The sequence below is a fragment of the Tenrec ecaudatus genome, chromosome 6 (assembly GCF_050624435.1).
Source record: "Tenrec ecaudatus isolate mTenEca1 chromosome 6, mTenEca1.hap1, whole genome shotgun sequence".
Taxonomy (NCBI): Eukaryota; Metazoa; Chordata; class Mammalia; order Afrosoricida; family Tenrecidae; genus Tenrec; species Tenrec ecaudatus.
Window position 1 is genome coordinate 68898561 of NC_134535.1, and position 7633 is coordinate 68906193.

Genomic DNA, 7633 nt, shown 5'->3' on the forward strand with positions numbered 1-7633 from the left:
AATAACACAAAAATGTTTCGTGGAAAATAATATGGAAGGCAAGTACCAATCAAGGAAAGTTGGTCTTGCTGGATTGTCAATATATATTTTAACTTGCGGCTAGCAGGGTATGAGTTGGGCCGATCAGCTTCCAGTTTAGCAATGTGAAACCACCGGCCGTTCAGTGGGAGCAAGACAGGCTTCTACGCTTGTAAAGAGTTACAGTCCTGGAAACTAACAAGAGCAGGGAGGCCTGCGCTGTAGGGTTGCTGAGTCACAATTGACTTGAGGGCAAAGGCGTTTAAAAAAACCCAAAAAACTTTTTATCAATGAAATATCAAAAAGTACATATTTTGAGGTAAAAAATAGACCTATATAAATTTGTTCAAAAGAAATTGTAATTGGAAATTATACGCTACTTCGAATAAAAGTGAGCTGGTGCTAAAACAAAACTAAGAATGATACTTTAAGTTATTAAATGTACAAGGGTAAATAACAACAAAGTATTGTTATACAATTGTAGAAAACTACATTGAAAGAAAACGAGAAACTATGTATTCTCAATATATCCTCCATCCAAGTCTATACACTTCTAAAAGTGGGGTTTCCATCTCTCTAACCCTTCCGTAAAAAAATGGTGTGACCCTCACACTTGAGTCTACCCACTATCTAAGAAAATGTCATTCTTTGACATAGCCCTGCCTGCTGCTCGGCCTCCAGAAGAGATCGTGGTTGATAGGTGGGAAAGCAAAGTGTGGTGAAGAAAGAAGCTATCCCGGGCTAGCAAAAAGAATAGAATCTGGGGTTTTAAAGGCTTTTCTGAAAAAGAGTATCCATCTAGCCAGTGGTTCTCAACCTGTGGGCCACGACCCCTGTGGGTCGCCTGATTCACAACAGTAACAAAATTCCAATGATGAAGTAGCAACGGAAATAATGTTATGGTTGGGAGTCACCACATGAGGAACTGTATTAAAGGGTCGCAGCATTAGGAAGGCTGAGAACCACTGATCTAAGTGAAGTGCCAACAGAGTCCACATGGAAGAAGCACAGCAGACTGATCTAAGGATTATATGTAATAAAATTCAAATCCAAAGGAGGGAATGATATGGGAGCTTAAATTATGAACCCCTGGTTTCCAAAAGCCTATAGACGAAAGTGGAAACCCAAACCTATAGACGAAAGTGGAAACCCAAACCCATTTTCAGGGTCTCTACATGAATTACACTGCTAGTGAATCCCCTCTGACCACAGTTGAGGGAAGTGAATAATCTGCCTGTCAGACAGAGAGCATTAGAAACTAGATTATGACAGCTGTAGCTAGGTTAAAATGCACGATTTTATTACTTGATCTCCTTTTTGACCCATTTTAAAGTTGCTTCATGCAAAAAAACAGTGAAGGACAAATACACATAGACTGAGTGCCAGGGACTGCCCTCTGGCCATAGATGAGGAATTTGAGTGACCTTGCTCGCGGGCAGCGTGCAAGGGGAAAGTGGATTGTTGCAGAACCAGTTAGGTTAAGGTCTGACACTTTATTATATGGATCTCCCTTTGAAAATATGTTTGTTTTTGACATTTTTTGCTTTCTGTTCAACTGGGGTTTTCCTATGGTTTATTTTGTTTGTTTGTGTGTGTGTGTGTGTGTGTGTGTGTGTTTGTGTTTTCCAGTGTATGAGACCCAGCATGGTTGGCTCTCTAGAGATAGTAAGTGATGGATGACTTTCTGAGCTATAACAGCGGGGATGGAGGAAGGGCGAGGTGAAGGGAAACGGGGAGCTCGCAGCGGTGGGTGCAGGAAGGAAGGAACTGTTGCGTGATGATTGTGCAAACCTTTATGATATGACCTCACTATTGAAGTGCATGATTTGTGCATTGTGTGTCAACCAAACTATTATGGATTTAAAAATTCTGGGACATTTGGTTTATACTGTGTCAGGAGGGCAGTTTTGATATCTTCAAAGGACACAAATTGTGCTCCTTTTGAATGTTTTCTGAGAGCAGAAAGAAGTCTGGAAGGGTAGATCAAGGCCAAGAAAGATCCAGGCCAGTTTTGGAAGGAAAAGAAAGAGGGGAAGATGTCACTGGGCGCAGTGTTCCCAAGACAACACTCTAAAGGCGTGTTAGTTGGGTGGTGATCTGCATGGTCGACAGTTCAAGAGCACCAGGAGCTCCGTGGGAGAAAAACTGGGCTTTCTACTTCAGTAAACAGTTTCAGTTTTGGAATACACAGGGGGTGGCTGTGACTCAGCATGACTCATTGGCAATGATTTGGTTTTTCCTTTTTCTTCCTCCAAGGTGGTTTTGAACTGCAGACTTTGAGAATTGCAGGCCCAGCGTGACCACTACATCACCAGGGCTAAAGGCAGAAGATTGTTAGTGTCAGTGAAGATGAGGAGAACCATTAGGCAACACTACTCTTGCTTTCCTGACAGCATAGATTCATATTTCTATGCTGAGGGTCTCGTGAAGCATCTTGTTGCCATAGTGGGCTATGCATTGAGCTGCTAACCACAAGGTCAGTAGTTGAAACCCCGCCAGCTGCTCTGAGGGAGAAGGATGAGGCTGTCTGCTTCTGTAAAAAGTAGTCTCAGAAACCCCATAAGGCAGTTAGTCCACATTACCCTGTAGGGTCACTATGGGTCCGAATTGACTTGATGGCAGTGAGTTTTGGTTTTTAAAGGCCTTGCACTTATTTATTAAGGTTGGAGACAAAGATGGTTTTTAACTGGAATAGGTTGGCTGTGCCAACCAGGTGATGGTAGAGTTTTTCTCTGAGATTAATTCCTATTGTAAGGGTTTCTGGGTGGAGTTATTCTAGAATGCTATGTCTGTGCACTTCAGTGAAGGTCAAACTGCCAACCAGGATGACTTGGACAGAATTAGTTCTTTCTGAAACATAGCATTCAAGGAAATTTTATTTCCTATGTTTAGCACCTCAGGAGGTGGGTGTAGTGGCGAACAGTGTGTCTTTCTGCCTGGAGCTTCTGGTCTGCTAGAGTAAACCGTCCATTCACTACAAGAGGGTCATTCCCCATCCCCACCCCCTTTTCTGCTTTCAACCATTTTATGGGAATGGCTTGTTTGAGGAGTTTTCCCCAGTGAACTATTACTTCCCTATATCAGTGCCACCTGATAACAAGTATGGTGCTGGCCATGAATAGCGAAGGTTGAAAAATTGAGAGCTCAGAATGAGACAAATATACACAGAGTAGCTGGGTATATAACACAGGGAGAAATAATGTACGGCTTATTCATTATGTGGTATAGGGACATTGATATTCATTAGGAAAAATTAAAATATGATTTTCATCTTTTATCAAGCAGAAATTAAATTCAAGATGCTGAAGACAAATTCAATATTTTAGAAGTTAGGAACTGGGTATAAAGAAAGCTTTCTTTTATGAAACAAACATAGCAACCTTAAAATAAGAGTACGTCCAACTTGTTTACACTAAAATGAAAAATATACAGTGCAATGTAAGGCATTTGAAAAAGGGAGAAGTCAAGTCCTAGAGAGGGAAGGATATTTTAAAATTTATTACTGATAAAAGTAGAATTATATTAAACACATATAAAGAACCCTGTCTACAAAATATAAGAAAATGAACACAATGGTAACCAAAGGAGATAAATCCACAAAAGAGCATGAAAGACAATAAACAGGTTTAAACTACTAAATATGGAAATGAAAAATAAAATATAATGAGATATAATTTCACATTTGGAAATTCTGGCAATATCAAGTATTAGTGATGACGTAAAATGATGAAAATGTTAATATGATCTCAATAGAATCCTCACATCCATCAACTGTGTGCAGCGTAGAACTGCTCCATAATATCATCTTTTTTAACCTTTTATTGTGATTTGGGTGAATGTTTATAGAGCAAATTAACTTTCCATTCAACAATTCACATGCATTTTGTTTCCTGACATTGACTGCAATGCTCACATTGTAATAGCTTGCTTCCTTTTTAAGTTTTAAATTTTTTCCTTCTGTCTTTTGTATTCCTTATTGCTTTTTCAGTGTTATCCCTGGGCACAATCTACCCTTTTGGTCTCATGATTATTTTACACTTTCTTCATGCTATTGTTCACTGTCTGTTGTTCTTCAGTGCCATCGTGTCAGCTCCAACATGTAGCAACTATATAAAACAGAATCACACAGCAGGCAGTCCCGCACCAGCCTCATAATCTTTACTCTTTGAGCCCACGGTTACAACTACATTGTGCCAATTCATCTTGCCGAGGTCTTCTTTTTCCAAGCATGACGTCCTTGTCCTGCATGGCTTACGATCAGGAAAGGTGTCTGTCAGGGGTGTTTCCTCTCACCATACTGGCTCAATCTATACGTCGAGCAAATCATCAGAGAAGTTAGAGTCTGTGAAGAATAATGTGACAGTTACATAATCTGTCAACTTGCGAAGGGGTGGAGTCTAGCCTATCGATTAGGTCATAGCCAATAATGCCTCTGTGTGGGCATGGTCTTCTCCTGAGGATTCTGGGAACTCCCATCTTCCTCCCTGGAGGTGGGACACACACTCTGTGGTAGTTAAATCCTTTGGTGTCAATGTGGGATCTGAAAGGATTAAGGGTGAAGGATGGAGTCTAGTCTGTCAATCGGATCATAGCCAATGAGACCTCTTTGTGGACATGGCCTTCTCCTGAGAATTCTGGGAAATCCTGTTTTTCCTTTTTGGAGGCAGGAGATATTTCTCTCTGTGTTCACTCCATGAGAGACTCTCTACTGACAAGATACACAGCACTGTGCTGATAGACCCTGTGCCGTGGGAACTGGAGAAGCTACATGGAGAACCCTGCCAGTGCTGAGATGTTTACAATGCCACTGGACCCACAAGACGTCCCACCCACTGGCCTATGATCTTCCTGCATTCAGCGTCATTGCATGTATTTTGTAATTCTGAAGAGGACTTTATAGATTGATATAAGACATATGGGTTAATACTGGACTTACAGACTTGATCTGGACTGGGCTGGGACGTTTTCTCAATGTTCAATTGCTCTTGTATATAACTCTCTTTGTTTCTCTAGTCTACCCAGATTAACACACACTCACTCTGGTTTGTCTTTCGGCTGACGAAACACATAGGTGCTGGAGGAGCCTCGTGGAGACCCACACCAGTGCTGAGATGTTTCCACCACCACTAGATCCACAAGAGGAATTTATAGACTGGTATCAGACACATGAGGCTAATATCGGACTTATGGAGTTGAACTGGACCTGGCTGGGATGTGTTCTTCATATACGATTACTGTTTGATATACAGATTTTTCTTATACACATATGAGTGTCCTTGGATTTGTTTCTCTAGTCAATTCAGACGAACACAAATAATATGGCATCAGGATTGGAGAATGGCTTATTAATAACCTGCGATATGCACATGACACAGCCTTGCTTGCTGGAAGTGAGAAGGAGCTGAAGCACATGCTGATGAACATCAAGGATTGTAGCCTTCAGTGTGGATGACAACTCGATGTCAGGAAGACCTAAATCCTTACAACTGGACCAATGGTTAACATCGTGAGCAATGGAGAAAAGGTTGAAGTAGTCAAGGATTTTTGTCTTACTTGAATCCACAATCAATGCTCATGGAAGCAACTGTTAAGAGCTCAAAATACATATTGCCTTAAGTAAATCTGTTGTACAAGACCTCTTTAGAATATTGAAGGGCAAGGATTTTTCTTTGAGAAGGTGTGCCTGACGCAAGTCATGGTATTCTCCGTTGCATCATAAGCATGTGAAAGTTGGACATTGAAAAAGAAAGACTGTAAAAGAATTGATTCATCTGACTTGCGGTACTGGAGAAGAATATTTAAAGTACTATGAACTGATAAAAGGACAAACAGTTCTGAATTGAAAGAAGTAAGGCTAGAGTGTTCTTTGGAGGCCAGGATGGCAAGATTTGTATTACATACTTTGAACACATTGTCAGGAGAGACCAGTTCCTGGAGAAAGATATCACAATTGGTAAAGTGGAGGAGTAGCAAAATAGAGGAAGGTTCTTGATGAAATGTACTGACACAGTAGCTACATCAATGGGTTTAGGGATTGGAACAATTATGGGGATGGTGCAGGACAATCACTATGGGCAGGAGCCCATTGGATGGCACACAACTACAGCAATAACAACATGGAATGGTATGATGTCTGGATTAGGTCCTAATAAGACAACAACAACATGGAATGGTATGATGTCTGGATTAGGTCCTAATAAGATGTTTTGAAACAAAACAAAATGTAACAAACCCCTTCTGGGCAGTAAAATTCTTTTGAAGCTTAATCTGCAGGGATATACTGATTTAGGAAAGAGGATAGAAAGGCCATTAAGATAAATAGTCGGACATAAGCATCCCCATTAAGATGCCTCCTGAGGTGTGGGGATGGGGGTTTAAAAAAATCCAGTCATGGAAGAATCACTCCACTTTAGATAAACAAGGCACATGAAGATTTAGGGGGATAGAGTTTTAAGGACTGATGGAGAAATGTAGGTAAAGATAATTTCCTAATGATGATCGCAAAACCTACCTTCTTACAATTCCAATTTTATCCTGTGACATTGTGAAAACCTGCTAATCTCTTCCTAGAGTCATTGTAGAAAAAAAAGATTTCTTGTCACATAGTTTAAGGTATATCTTAAATTCCTGGGTTGATCCTGAACTCTGAAAGAGCTGAGCAGAAACCTGGGTGGTTCCTTTTTGTAAGCACCTGCAGGAATGAAATTGGAGTGTCTTGCCCTTGCAGTTCAGCAACACTATTCTCCAATCACTTGAAGTTTTGTTATATTTTAAGATAAATATTTTGGTGTCCCCCCCCCCCCACCAGATTTCTCATTTTATCACTCTGTGCTTTTTTCCTTTTCACAAAAACAAAGCAACACAAAAACACCAAAAGTAGACTTATTACTATCAAGCAGATGCCAATGCACAGTAACCCTACAGTACAGGGTAGAATTGTAAGATCTCTCTCTGGGCTAGAGATGACGTAGCCATCATCATTCTCAAAACATTTGCCTTCTACTTGAGCCCTTAAAATCTGCTGCTCATTTCTCCCCTCCCTCCCCACACCCCCCACCCGTTGAACACTTCATCATTCATATATTATTATTATTTTGTCATATATTACACTCTCTGACGGCTCCCCCTGCCCTCTTCTCTGCTGTCCCACCCCCAGGGATGAGGCTATGTGTAGATTCCTTTAATCGATTCCCCCTTTCTACCCCACCTTCTCTCCACCCTCCAGCATCGCCACTCTCATCACTGGTTCTGGAGGAGTTATCTGTCCTGGATTCCCTGTGTTTCCAGTTGCTATCTGTACCAGTGTACATCCACTGGTCTAGCCAGATTTGCAAGGTAGTAGTGGGATCATGATAGTGGGTGGTGGTGGTGGGGAGGAAGCATTTAAGAACTAGAGGAAAGTTATATGTTTCATCGTTGCTACCTTGCACCCTGCCTGGTTCATCTCCTCCCCACAGTCCCTCAGCAAGGGGTGTCCGGTTGGCTACCCTTGGGCTGTGAGTCTCCACTCTGCACAGACTGTGATTCTTTATGAAGAGCAGAAGGTGCTATCTGTCTCCCTGTGGGGATGGTGATTTCTAACTGCTGCCCTTAGAGTTAGCAGCTCAAATCATAA